Genomic DNA, 14,445 nt, shown 5'->3' with positions numbered 1-14,445 from the left:
TATTATTTCAAGAAACGTACATATTAGTTTTACGAACGAGGACAACGAAATATCAATATTTTCTTCGATATCTTCGAAATTAGATCGAGATATTCCTCGAGTATCATTCCAAATTTTCCAAAAGGATAATAATCTACGTATACGTTCATCGCGAATTCATTCAATCCAGAGACGAGAGTTGACGACGCGGAAAATTCGTTTAACTGGAGACGATTGACATTGCCCTGATTTTTACCCTCTTACTTATTTCTACAAGTCCATCGTGTCACGTAATTGATTCTATTCACGCAATCTCTTCTAAGTAGGAGCTATAGAATAGAAAAGATCGATGTCGTGTCTTACGATGAAAAAAAAAAAAAGAAGACAAGCCTAGCAGAGATTTTTTACCGCAAAAATAAGACCATCGATTAAGTTCATAAAAGAAGGCGGAGAGGCTCGTTCAATTAATATAGTATAATTGTTAATCCGATTAGGCACAGATCGTATTCTATGATAGAATATCGAATTCATTTATTCACGTCACATTACCGAACATAAATATCTTGTAAAATAAAAATATTATAGAAGGTAATACGGGAAGAGAGGAGCTTTCTCTATTTGTACGAACACGCGTAACTATCGAAGAATCGATGACGAATGTTTTCTCAGACGAATCGAAGTTGTTCGTTTCTACGATCGAGATCATCGTCGTGAATCATTCGTGATCCTTTTCCGTGGGTGTCCGAACACGGATAGGCCACCGAACAGGCTCTATACGATTCGATCGTACCAGGTAGGCGGCAAAGAATATCGATAAAAGCAGCTCCCGCGTAATCGTAAGCGGATTAGGGATATAATTTTGGATTATCTCACGCAACGGAGGAAGGTATCTATCGGTGGCATTGCCAATGAATCATCGTTCTGTCAAGGAATTCGATGATAACGTTTGAGGAATTAGAAGGTAAGAGAGAGAGAGAGAGAGAGAAGAATCACGCTACGTCACGATCGGGTAGACAAACGTGCCTGTGAATCTCTTATCGTGATTTTCTTTTTAGACGATAGTTACATGTTTTTACGAAAAGACCAGACAGAAATCTTCTTTCATCCGTAGAACGTATTATCGCGTTGTTATCTTTAATACATATTACATATCCTAGAATAGTAATAGACGTATCAGAGGATAGGAATTTACTTGTGGAAATGTATCGAATTTTAGATAAAACATTGAGATTCTATGTTAAATTAATAAGATAACGTTCGATTTCATTTCGAGATTTAATAATACTAATTTGATCATTAAGTATCGATAGAAAGTCGTTAAGAAATTTTTCCTATCTTATTTAATTCACGATACGTAAATTAAATAATCGTAATAATGCTCTAGGGGCAGGTAATAAATATCTATGATGAAATTAGCGAGACATATAAATCTTTTTAAACTATACGCACACACACACGCACACACATGTATGTATCTATCTAATATAAATGAAGTACGCGCTTGATACGAGATTACCTACTAAAAGAGATTTGATTCTCAGCTAATAATACTTATGACACTATAAAGTAGTCGAAGGAATTCTTAATGAAGGAATATATTCACGTTTATTCTTCCTTTTTATGTTTTTTATTTTTTCTTTTTTTTTTAATTTCTTTGGCGGCACGTCTATAGAAAAGAGTAACGATCATGCGTTTACGACTTAGTTGCGATACATACGAGTTACAGTAATTGCCTTGTTACTGTGACTCGATCAAGCATAGATCTAGACGCGTTAATAGATATCGATATTACTTGAATGAAAAAAAAAAAAAAATTGCTTCTATAATCGCGATTAATTAACAGTACGATTAAATGAAACAAAACGATCGAGAAGTATGATCGACCGAACTCAATTAAATCTATAAAGTATTAAATCCAGTATATAATTATCTTCGATTGAAACGTAAAAATCTATTTGATCGATTACATCGAATCGATCGAAAGTACACCGATGATTCCTGATTCTGTGAATCTCGATCATGAAGAAATTGCAATCGATTCACATTGGAAAAATATTTAGGATATAGATATCGACGTATCGCAAATAATTCTCACGGTAGTCCATTTGTACTTCGACATGAGTCGGACTTCGTTCGACATGAGTCATTAATATACTCATCAGTGGCGCCTGTAACATCTTGATAAAACTTTGCAGCGACATTGCGTGAGTTATTCCAGATATTTCGGCGCCTTTTCAACGTATGTGTCGTCGCGTTATTTTATTATCGTTTATTATTAAGAAATTAATGAAGAAAGTAACGCGTACGAGGATTTTCCATTCAAACGACGTACCAACGAATTGTTACATATTTTTCTTTCTTTTTTCTTGTACGTATCTTAAATATAATAAGTATCGGTTCAGCAACACGTTAACGTTATCCAATCTCGCGATATAAATCTGATATGTTGCGAGTACGCTCTAAGAAATAAGAATCGTTCTTTTGATTTACCGGAGAACGCTTCTTTTTGCTCTTTGACTTAATTCGGCTCTTGGACTCTTGGAATTTGCATGAAATGGTGATAAATGCGCGAGCTCGAGTTCGGCGTAAATGACGAGGCTGAACCTGGATCGCGGCAAACATAAAGCTTTCTCTCTGTCTCTCCTTCGAGTTACACTGGCCCTCCAGGCTGGTAGATAAGTGTCGGAGAAAATACGAAGGAAAGACTTACCGTATAGAGAGTAACATTACTCTCCCTCTTGTAAATTATATCGTAACACCTGGATATACCTACTCCTCGGGGACGAGCACGAAAGAAGTTGTCCCATTATCAACGGAACTTTTTCTTCTTTTTCTTCTTCCTCATCTTTGACTGTTCTTCTCTCTTTATTATTAGACGAGATCCATACGAGAACACTTTACGAGGAGTCGCTTCTTCGCGCGTGCAAACCACGCCACCCTGCTTTTTACTCTTTCCCTTTTATCTCTATTCCAGAGAATTAACCTTTATAAATTACTGTTATTACGCGTACGCCTAGTATATGTATATTAAAGGGATTGGTCTGACTACATCGACTAAGTCGAACAGCGAGAGAGAGAGAGAGAGAGAAAGAAAGTAAAGGCTAGATTTCTTCTTAATGAACTATACGATGATAAAGAAAAGTATTCCTTTACATGTTAATATTTGTTAACTTTACAAGTTAGGTGGTTCTTACATTCCTGATACCATCTATATTTTTTTTTCTTTCGTGTCCGATACTACGAATACCGAGCATTCCCCGTTGTTGAACTTTTTCATTTCGATATTTAAGAGAAGATAAGAAAGTTCTTACTACGTCGAACCGTTTCGTCCGATTAGCAAATCGCGTATTATCGGCAAATAATCATTTTTGAAAATAAATCTGGATGATGATCTCTTAAAAATCGAAGTTCGATCGAACGCCTCGACCTTGAGAAAACCGGATTTGCGAAAGCATTTGAAGAACGGATATTTAGCGACGGTAACATTTTTAATCGCGTATAGTTGGAAAGAAGGAGGTGGGAGAGGAGAGGAAAGAGGTGAGACGCAGGGTGGTAGCGAAGCTCATTCATGGCGTCGTTTGTGAATGGTCCTCCTCGTGAAGTCATCGAGCGAGGTTGGTATATATCGGTAAGGTAACGACTGGTTCCAAAACCAGACACCAATTAAAGCGGCACCGACAAAGACGATGCTCCATATTTATTACGTATTAAGCAATTCTGAATATTTTTCTTTTCTTTTTCTTATTTTCTTTCTTTCTTTCCTTCTTCCTTCCTTTCTTTCTTTCTTTTCCTCTTTTTCTTTCTCCCCTTTCCATCTTTTCTTTCTTTCGTACTTTTTATTCGTCAACGAAAAACCTGAAATTCTCGTTTCTTTAGAGATACTGTTTTTAGTTTGCCACGGTGACATCCAACGGTCCTTCAAGCATTACGAATACGTCCAATTGCTATCGATTAAATCCCTTTTCACTCGATAAATCCATTCGAATTTAAATTTCTGATTATTTGTTTTATTTCCTTTCATTAATGTTTGTTTCTTTTCTTTTTTACGAATGCGAAAATAATCCATGATTCGTAATTATAAGATACTTGATTATAATATAATATATGTGACATTTCGTAGAGAGAGAGAGAGAGAGAGAGAGAGAGAGAGAGAGAGTACATACGGTATCGGAACGATCGTTCTCATTTCAATCGAGTGAAACATTGTCGGCAATATTTATCTTGAGCATAAATTTATTCGAAAAGTACGGGCGTACAAGTTAAAAGCATTCATGGCGTTTATGTAGATGCGATAGGTAGAAACGACTCGCGGATATCTGACATGGCACGCCACCGTGGAGTTAATTGAATGAAAACGATTACAACGAGGAGGACGTAATTGCGGACAATTAGGAAACATTACGAGGATTTAGAGTTATCTACGGTCGCTACCGCGATTACGCGTATCTTCGTTTATGTCTTCTTACGTTAATAGAGGAAATCAACTTGGAAAATACGAAGGGTTAGAAACGAGACGTTGAAATAAAAGTTAGGTGACATCGATGATGGGAAAAGGAAAAGGAAAAAAGAAAAAAGGGAAAGAAAGAAAGAGGAAGACGTCGGGAAAGGGTGACGTGCAAGATCCGCCCACGTTCGCGTTGTTCGTGCTTCTTTGGAAGGCTCCCAACAAGAACGTTAATGTCTTACTCCTACGAAAATGACACGGTGAATAAAAGCGAATGAATTACCTTCATTATCGCGATATATGCGGCGCCAGGAGGCGCGAGAAATCTAGGTAGCGATGCCTACATACTGACGTGCCAAATGATAATGAGTACAGCGAGACAATGGCTCGTATAATGCTCGTACATTAATTGTCGGAGAAATCAGGTCGAGTTATAGTTCTATGATTATTTTCTATCCGCTTCATCGAAGCTCGATTAATCTTTCACTTCGTGTTTCGAAAAGCGTCCGTATCTTATTCGATATATCGACACTCGATATTCGAACGTTTTCTTATTACTCGAGGAAATAAAGTCTGGGTGAATCGAAAGATCATCATGAATGGGACGGCGTTACGTTTTACCTATCCACTGGCAAAAGTCATCTTTACGGCTTACTCGCGGAGATAACTCCGCATACGTAATCATAAAACGATCTCTGGACCGATCCCACGATGAAAAAAGATTTAAGCGGATTGAGTTACTCAGTCGAAGACATTTAAATCGCACGGATTTATTGTAATTTTATTACGAGCTTTGCATTCGTTCGTTCTACGTCTTTCTCTCCTTTCTAGAATCTAGGTTCTCTTGTTGCACATGTTTTTTATTATCGCGATCGATATCGAGACGCAATAACGTAACTATCGATTATTGAGAATTATTTATTAGTTTCGTTCGCTACACCCGATACTTCACAAAGCAATTGGAGGTTTATTATCGATAAGAATTTCAACCGAGAAGAGATCATAAAATCGTAATTTTCAAGTTATGACGTTTAACAACCCTTTCATCCTAAAGATAATAACGCATTATTTATGATCTTCTTAAACGCGTACTCACGTTAGGCGGACTTATCTTTGCATGCCCAAAACGTTAGTAATTTCATCGCTGGCGTCGTTTGTTCTTCGTTTTTTTAATCAAGGTAAATGGACGCATTAAATTCTTTCACGGTCACCATGAGTTCTCTGCACCGTCAGAGAGAATCCGTGATTTAACACGAAGTGCATAAATCACGAAACCGCGAAACGAAGTAAAAACAGCGCGCAACACCCGCGCTTAAATGCGAACCGTCGACCAAAATGGTCATGCAGGAAACCGCACTCGGACATATTTACAGTCGTGTAAATGTTTTTTCGGCACTTTGCCTTGCCCCTTGCATACGTACATACGACCTACGTGGATTTAATAACGCGTGACGAGCGAAGAAAAAGGAAAAAAACAAGGAAAAGAGTGAAAAAAAAGAAAAGAAACTAGAAAAACTGGCAAAAATTCATTTTCGAATTCGTACTCGTATGGAAAGTCAATCACTACGACCGTGGCGATATTATTTTCACGGTTTATTAATTCGACGTAGATAAGAGCGTTCACGAGTTAAGTAAATTCGTAAAACGATACTTACTCGCGCCATTTGCCGATACGATTTTGAAAGCTCGCTCGAGCACGACAAAAAGAAAGGAGGGGGAGGGAAAAAGAAGTCGAAGACAGGAGTGAAAACGTGGGAGCCATAATGATACCCACGATTTAAGCAGATAATTATCTGTGTAACTTATCGGAAAATTAGTTGTACGGATCGAGTTTAATTTAGAAAGGGAAGGATTAGCGGAGTGACCGTAAAATTTCATCGAGACGCGCCAAAATTAGCTGGCAGCCTTGTCTTATTACTAATTAACTGATTACGAGGAATTTTGTAGATGGAGATAACGAAGCTCGATACATTATATAATTATACGAGATAGAGAAAGAGCGAGAGAGAGAGAGATGGGGGGGGGCTTTTTTTTAGAACCGCTTATTACCGATAATTTGTTTTCATTATTTCAACAAACTCGCGCGGTGTAAGCAACGAAAGGATTTACGTAACGAATTATGGAACGTAATGAATTAAATTTTTTTTTCTTCTTCCTCGTTGTCCCGACGCACGACTCGCAGTTGAGTTGCGTCAACGATGTCTGCCGTAACGTCAACGACTCATTAATTAATCCTTTGGTAATGACGTTAAAAATTCCATTTGCTACGAGCAAATCTTAAAATTAAAGATACGTGGGAACGAGTCGGCATGTTTCAACCTTATACAGGATTGAATAAAACAGAAGGAAAGAAAAGAAGAAAAAGGAAGTGAAGAAACTATAAAATAAAGGGAAGATAATTTTTCGTAAGAGAAGCCTTGGAGGCTTATCACGTCGGTCATTAGTTCACGGTGGTCCAACGAAATAAAAGTCAACGGGAACATGCACAGACACAAGAACAAGAACACGAGCCTGTCTGCTCTCGGTTCGCGTGTGCACACCTTGGCGACGCCGGTGTATTAGCATAAATGCAGCCGTTAAATCCGGATTCAAGGGTAACGACACGCGAAACTCGGCCACCAGCAACGCTCGGCTACTCTAAACGGATAGTCCGAAGAAGGAAGAGACCGAAAAAAGAAGTAGAAGATTCTAATCCGAAAAGGAAACGCATCTTGATGAAACGTCGCACTAGGAATCTATCTTATCAACCGGCGAGCTTGAAAAACATGGGAAATCGAGAGAACACGTGTTCGTGGATTAATTATTTTATTGTGAGACACTTAACGAGCCATTGATCAAAAGATAACAAAAATCTCTCTCTCTCTCTCTCTCTCTCTCTCTCTCTTTCTCTACCTCGATAAAACTAGAGAATTCGTGCAATTTATTTTCCGCGTATCCGGCATTGGACTCTGCGCGTTAGTTACTCGCATAAATTTTCCTTCGATATAATAGTACGAACGGCGACACGTTCTCCACGTCGTTTATTCGCATTTACCTATTTTACATGGGTGTTGCCACACACCACTAGCGTTGATGTTACAACGTCGGAGAAGGCGAAACTGTCAACGCACCTTATTTACGATTTATATTCTTTAATAACGACATCGCCATCGACACCAGCGTCTTTCCTACGGGCAATTCGACGAGCCTTTTGCATGAAAATCACGCACGCACGCACGCACGCACGCACTTACGCACGTACGCATGTACCAGGATCTAAACGTGCTCTCGGAATATTATCGATGATATACTACACGTTGCTCTCGATCACGAGAAAATTATATTTTGCCGCGAGATAAAAAGAAAAAGCAACATAAAAGGAAAGTAAAGCAAAGCAAAGCAAAGCGAGGCGAAGGAAAGGAAAGGAAAGGAAACGAAATGAAACGAAATGAAAGAGATCTGCCTGCTGAAATTCCGCGGAAGTCGTAAGCCCTTTTTAAGATCGAGTTCGTGCCGACGTACGTATTTATCGCCGTTCGAACGTTCATGCATTCCTGCCACGAAGGAGACTTTATTGTTCGATGTCCGAGACAAATCGGCGTTTGAGTGCGAGCATTTCGCGATAAACTTTCCTTACAATATTCCTACGCTCTTTACGTCGAGCCAGTAGTAACGATAACTGCCATCAAATTGAACTATCTTTTATTTTTCCCTAGAAAATTTAACGACGAGCAAAGGAGAACAATTGTTACAACGGTAAGCTATTACGTCGGTTGTTACTACTCTTACAAGAGTCACTCGTAAATTATTATCTATATGTTTTCGTTAGAATGAAACGTAACGACGTGCTTTCGAATTCTCGAACTCTCTTGAAAACGGTATTCACGCGTTCCCGGGCAAAGGTTTATCGAGTTGCAACACACCGGTGTCACCGAACAAACATTGCCAACACAATGCTTCCTACAAATTTCTCACGGAACGAGATGGTTTTCTTGTCGACGGAGAACGCTTCATTTGCATCACTATGAAACTCATCGACTTTGTCAACTCGGCGTATTCGGAGACGGAGGTTTCAAATTTGTCGCGTTATCTTTTAGTTTTCTTATTATCGCTATCTATTTTTACGTTTCTATCAACGCTGACATTATCGATCGGCTTATACGATTTATGATTTATCGAAAACGTGACTCGCAACAGTTATATTTATAATTTCTTTCAGCGATACTCATATACTAGCAACAATGGGTTATCTCTGATTCGACCTACCTTACCAGTGAAAGCTCACTCGATTCGATATTTATGTAAATTAGGAATATCGAATAAATATTGAATTTAAAGAGCACGGTATATTTATCAATCGTAGAATGTAATATCATACGCGATTTAAATCCATCGAGTAAAGTTACTGATATTAACATAAATTGAACGGTAATGGAAAGTATCGCCCTTTCGACAGAGTTAATACGACATTAAAAGCAAACGAATATTATACTGCCTAAGCTTCTCAAAGGTCTATCTTGCATAAGGTATTCCGCAATCTCGTCGTCTTTTCAACGAGAGCGATCGCTTTCGACGAGGTAAAATAAAATTGCAGTAAAGCAGCCGTGTGGCCTACGTTTCTATGAATCATCGTTGGTCCAGGTCCCCGGTCTCTGATCTCTCTCGGGAACAAGAACTCTGAATCGTAAGTCAGAGTAACTCGAGAGAGAGAGAGAGAGAGAGAGAGAGAGAGAGAGAGAGAGAGCACGGTGGCAGAAGTAGGATTCTTGAATAGTTCGGAGGCGTGAGATATTGTTGGCAAGAATAATCGTGCTGGCGATCTACCGACGTCCCCGAGATAAATCGATCTCGATGCGATCTCGTCTCGGAAAGAAGAAAAGAGAGGGAAAATAGAGATGCATGGTTATCCCGCCGCGGTTCTCCGTGCCGTACGACAACGACGATAATAATGGCTACAGCCTATTTGTGGTCGTCCGTACGTACACGAGCCGCCCTTGTTGTCGGTGATAGTTATAGGTACGTGGGGTACGTTAGTCATGCCGATAGAGTCACAATGGTCGATAGCCCGTTGGGATGCAGAGGCCGTTCATTCGACGACTTTTCCTTCGAATATAAACTCGATTCGAAGAATTGAATGAATTTCCTTTTTCTTCAATCGAAGAGAGATAAATTCATTGACGACAAATTTCTTTTTATGAGATCTCTCTTTTATGGATCGAGACGTGGACTTTGAGAAAAAAGAGAAAGAGAGAGAGAGAGAGAGAGAGAGAGACCAATGTGTTACAGGTGTTCCGTTTAATTTTAAACGCGAAATCGCTGTCAAGTTAACTCATACTGTCTTCGAGAAAGATGGAGAAGCAATTAAAATTACAATTTCATGGCTTAACGCCCCGTAAAAACGCTCGTCGAGCGACTTTGATTTTTTGAAGGAGGGCACTGTTTTATCGTTCGATGACGCCGAAAGCGAGAGAAACGTTCTCTCTCTCTCTCTCTCTTCTCGTTTGTCCCTCCGAGAGCAACCCACGGATTATTGCACCACCTTGCCCTTAATCCCATTACGAATAAGTAATGGTCCTCGTATGGTGTTCAAAAAGCATAAAAATGTTGTGTCAGATGGTAATCTCTATCTCTTTTTCTTCTTTGTATTTTTCAACTAATTTACTACAACGTAGCTTGTAAAACGATGTTGCACCTTTTACGTCCGATTATGGATCGCTAATTAAATATATCACGGCTGACACGTATTCTATATTTGAAACGACTGAAGTCAACGTATCACAAAATATTTCTATGATGTAACAGCACGACCGAGAAGAACTGTTAACTTTCCGGCGATTGCATCAAGAACGTTAGCCGCAATCTTGTCGCATATTAAAAATAATTTATAGAACGATGCAAGAGCCGCGCGCTAGTGTGGCGCCTGGCGCCTCTCTGGTCGCAATTTATAAATGCAAATTGCGAAGCTTAGAAAACGTTAGACTAATGTTCCTCCTTTCCACATACGTCGTACTTGAAAGATTTCCAAGAATTTTCTTTAGAAGAATGTACTTTCCCTTAGACTCTATCATAAATTCATCTTTCACTCTCAACTTATCCTTTTATTATTTCGTTTTACGTTGAGGAATCGTTACGTGGGAGGCTCGTTAGAGAAAGAAGGAGTATTAGTCCCCTCTCTCTCTCTCTCTCTCTCTCTCCCTCTCTACAGGAAATAAATACGAAAGAAAGAAAGAAAGAAAGAGGAAAAAAAGAGGAAGAAGAAAAGAAGAAAAATGAAAAAAAAAAGAGAGCAAATCCGTTCCGTGGCAACAAATTAGCGTGTAATCGAGGCTCGCGTAATGCACTCTTTCGACGATTACATCGATATAATCGCATTTAGCAGTACACGGAGCGACTCGAATCTTATCGAGCGCGAGAACCGCGCCATTACGCGCGACGCTTACATAAAGCAAGCAAACCAGCCAGCAGCGCAGGAGCTACGGCAATCGACGAATCAGGCAACGGAAAGCTGCTGGTCCGCAAGGAATCGCGCAGCCTCCGATTTCTCTCTCTCTCTCTCTCTCTCTCTCTGTCTCGTTTCCTCACTGTCGTGCAGACACAGCCGCAGCTGCGAAAGCTCGCTACTCTAATCTCCCGTTCCGATAATTTTCACTTTGGGACGTTGTGCCCATGATTTATTGCACCTCCTTCCGGCACACGGTGAGCGATAACGTCGATGAAGTTCTTTCTGGACCCTCTCTTTCTCCCGTCCTGCCATTTTCGACTCGTATCTCGCTTTCTTGAAGTAAGAAGGGATGTAAAGCGGAAGGGTGTAGCGAATCTCGTCGGTCCCCGTTTTCCTCCCATCGCGATAATGGAAGAACGGTAAGAAGAGGCGAAGACGAGAGATAAAACATTTCGAGGATGGTTTCGACGAAATTTTCGGGATTTATCGTTACTTTACCGAGAAACGATTATTAGCGTACTACGAATTCCGGCGTTATTCAATGACGTTGAATAAATCCCGTACGTCGGGACGCTTGAGAAATGAAGATAAATAATTGCTCGACAAGGTTATTGAAAAATGAATTCGGCGTAAAGGGAGATCGCGTAGTTTCTCGAGAGAGAACGTACGTGAGTAGATAAGCACCGTACAGAGATTCTTCACTCGTAATGGTACTTTCGATCCAGTTTAAAAACCAAGCGATCTAATTACAGATTTCATTCCACGATAGATCAGGGCCTTTATCGAACCGACGATATCCATTAATCAAAATACCGAGAGGGAAGCACTGGCGCAAGGCTTGGACGTAACGAAAAAATTCTCTCTGATCCTCTTATTAGTCCTTTCGATGACGTCAGTACATTTTTGCACGAGTCGAGCGTAGAGCTACGTGCTGCAAGAAGAAGAAGCGATGCCCTGGGTGACTATGGTCAACGAAGCGAGCCGTGAGTAACAGCCGTTAGGTGTTTCGCGAGATGATTAAACCGGCATCGTCGACCGCCCTCTCATTATCCCTACTACGTCTGTCTCTCTTTCACTCGCACGCACACAGGCACCTACACACGCACGCTCGACATCCTTTTGCTTTTTTTTTATATACCTTCTTCTGCCCCCTTGCATAATGCATAAACAGGGTGAAAACACAAGGAAGCTGTAACCGCGTAACGTCATTACGGAGCAAAGTGACTGCAAATTTACCAGGAGCCCAGGCGATCGCATACCAACGAGTAGGCGCGAACACCATGCTTTTTATTATTCTCGAAAGCATCGACCTTTTCTGTATTTCTCTTTTCCCCTTTATCTCGCTTTCTTTTCATTTTCTTGCCACTCCTCCCTTTCGTCCGAAACTCGTACTTTCGGTTGCAAAAGAGGGACTAAAGTGTCGATGGATGATAATCGCGAGTTAGCACTCTGTGATTTCGTTAGAAACGATAAAGATGGAAGTATAGTCGGACGATCGATTTGTTCGACTTACTCCTTATTCTATGACCAGCCACCCGAAAGATGGTCTTCGACGATCCCATCTTTCGCACCGTTGTAATTTCCTGAAACACAATGCTACCAAATTGTATACACCGATTTCTCTCAATATCCGATTTATTCGTCGATTTAATTAATAATTACGTCGCCATAGGAACATTTTAATTTTGTCGGTGGAAGGAACATGTTCCTCTTCGACCGTAAATCATAATTTCGTAATGGTACCCATAAAAGTCATAAACGCCAAGTATATTCCTCTTCGAAAGCAAAATAATATTTATGCGAATGAATACACGGGATATTCCCGTCGGACTCACTATCTCATCCCCGAGACGTATTCTACGAGCCCTCTGGGTATTACTTAACATGCATGAAAACGTGCTGATACAACGCGCGTACTGTCTGCTTCTAACGTCTCACTGTTAAATGATAACGCAGATACACGCGGTGCAATCTATCGCACCGATGGTGTCTACGTACCTACAATTGCTCTTCTCGGACAGATAACACCAACGGATCTCAATCTTCGAAGCAAATTGGACGACCAGATAATCTCTTAATTATTGCGTTACATCGAAAATTGTGCAAACAATACGATAACAACGATCCTTCTTCATATTTTCAATTTCAACTTTTCCTTCGTACTAAAATAATGTTTAATCTAAAACAAATCGAACATGAAAGAAAATTTCGATCGATTAGTCGATGCTTAATAACTTTGCAAATTCTTTCCATCCATTTCATTCTCGAACGCCATAAACGAACCCTTTTAAGGGCCATTTCCTACCCTTCGCATTTTTAACGACACCTTTTACAAAAGTGTCATCGGAAAAAAAATGTGACAAATCGGTTTCTCGTGCGTAAACTTCGAGCAGTGACGCATTTTATTCCTCGCACGCGTCATTTTGACACTCGCATTAGCGTGAAAGAAGGCGAGATGAAATCGCTATACCGAGCTGCGACCAATCGGAACGTAGTTGGGTGGAAGTTGAAGGCACGTAGATATATGCATATATATATATATATATATATATATACATATATACATATATATATATATATACGAGACGGGAGCGAGAGCTGCCAGATGACAAATCGTTGCCAGGCCAACCTGACAGCTTACACTCATTGGCCGTTATAACGGTGATAAATCGCTTCGGTACATCGGTACCTTTATGTCCGCGAACAAGATGTGTGTGCATTAGCGAGCCTTTTGACATTATTCCTACTTTATGCGCCTTTGTCTTTTCACCGAGGCAATTTAACTCCCGGCATAATTGCAATTAATTATCTCTCCGAGTACAAGTACTGCCGCTGCATATCTTTCTTTCTCTATTTCTCTCGTCTAGCACTCGATGCGAAACATTCGAGGTTGGAAAGCATTTGTAGCCTGCTGTGTAAACAGCCATTGATGAATCGTATCGGCTTGTAGGAGCAACTGGGAAAAGTTATTTAGAGTACGTAAGTACGTGTATCTCGAGGAATTTAAGAAATATTTAAACCGTAGATGTTAAACACACGAAAACACGAATGTATTTGCTCGTACTCGAATAGAAAATATTGTTTTTAAACATTTTTAGAATTCTCCCTTTAAAACTTTACATAATTGAATTGGTGTTACGAGGATCAACTAGATTTTATAGCTGGGATCAAAAGGGAAGCGTCGTGGCTCGAGACTTTAATCTTCGATTATGAGATAACTAAAGGAATAAAGGAATGGAAAATATTTCTTTGCTCGTACCCGCAGATGTTATCGTAAAAAGCCCTCTGAACTTTTTCGTCGTGCACCTTGTCATTACGTACTTATTTATTATTACTCCCAATTACTGTAAGTGATACCACCGTCGAGTATGGAACTTGTTTCGTGAATGAAAAACAAAAGAAAAAGAGGATTGTTAAACCGAACCGAACTCGCTTCTTAAGAGGAGTCGAGAGAGAGAGAGAGAGAGAGAGAGAGAGAGAGAGATACAGAGAAAGGAAGAGGCTTTAATTAAAATGAATATTAATTGTGGTCGTTATCGTACGATTCGCGTGGGTAATTCGATAATAATCTAGACACGAAATAAATGCGAACACATTTCGT

The 14,445-nt window shown here is 39.9% G+C and overlaps 1 protein-coding gene and 1 long non-coding RNA gene across 3 annotated transcripts in view; one reads left to right on the top strand and one right to left on the bottom strand.

The window, feature by feature from the left end:
• Nucleotides 1–14,445, bottom strand: part of LOC127065063 (uncharacterized) — a 62,095-nt gene that overhangs the window by 12,667 nt on the left and 34,983 nt on the right. The window lies entirely within an intron of this gene.
• LOC127065068 (uncharacterized) overlaps nucleotides 1–14,445 on the top strand; it is a 32,111-nt gene that overhangs the window by 11,610 nt on the left and 6,056 nt on the right. The window contains exon 3 of one of the 2 annotated variants that reach the window (XR_007781944.1): nucleotides 11,597–11,827. The exons of the other annotated variant lie outside the window; for it this stretch is intronic. This is a non-coding gene — a long non-coding RNA (uncharacterized LOC127065068). The remainder of the gene's footprint in view (nucleotides 1–11,596; nucleotides 11,828–14,445) is intronic. 2 annotated transcript variants of the gene reach the window in all.

The sequence above is a fragment of the Vespula vulgaris genome, chromosome 7, assembly GCF_905475345.1.
Source record: "Vespula vulgaris chromosome 7, iyVesVulg1.1, whole genome shotgun sequence".
Lineage (NCBI taxonomy): Eukaryota > Metazoa > Arthropoda > Insecta > Hymenoptera > Vespidae > Vespula > Vespula vulgaris.
Note: the sequence above shows the minus strand (reverse complement) of the source record. Positions and strands in the feature narration are given on the sequence as shown.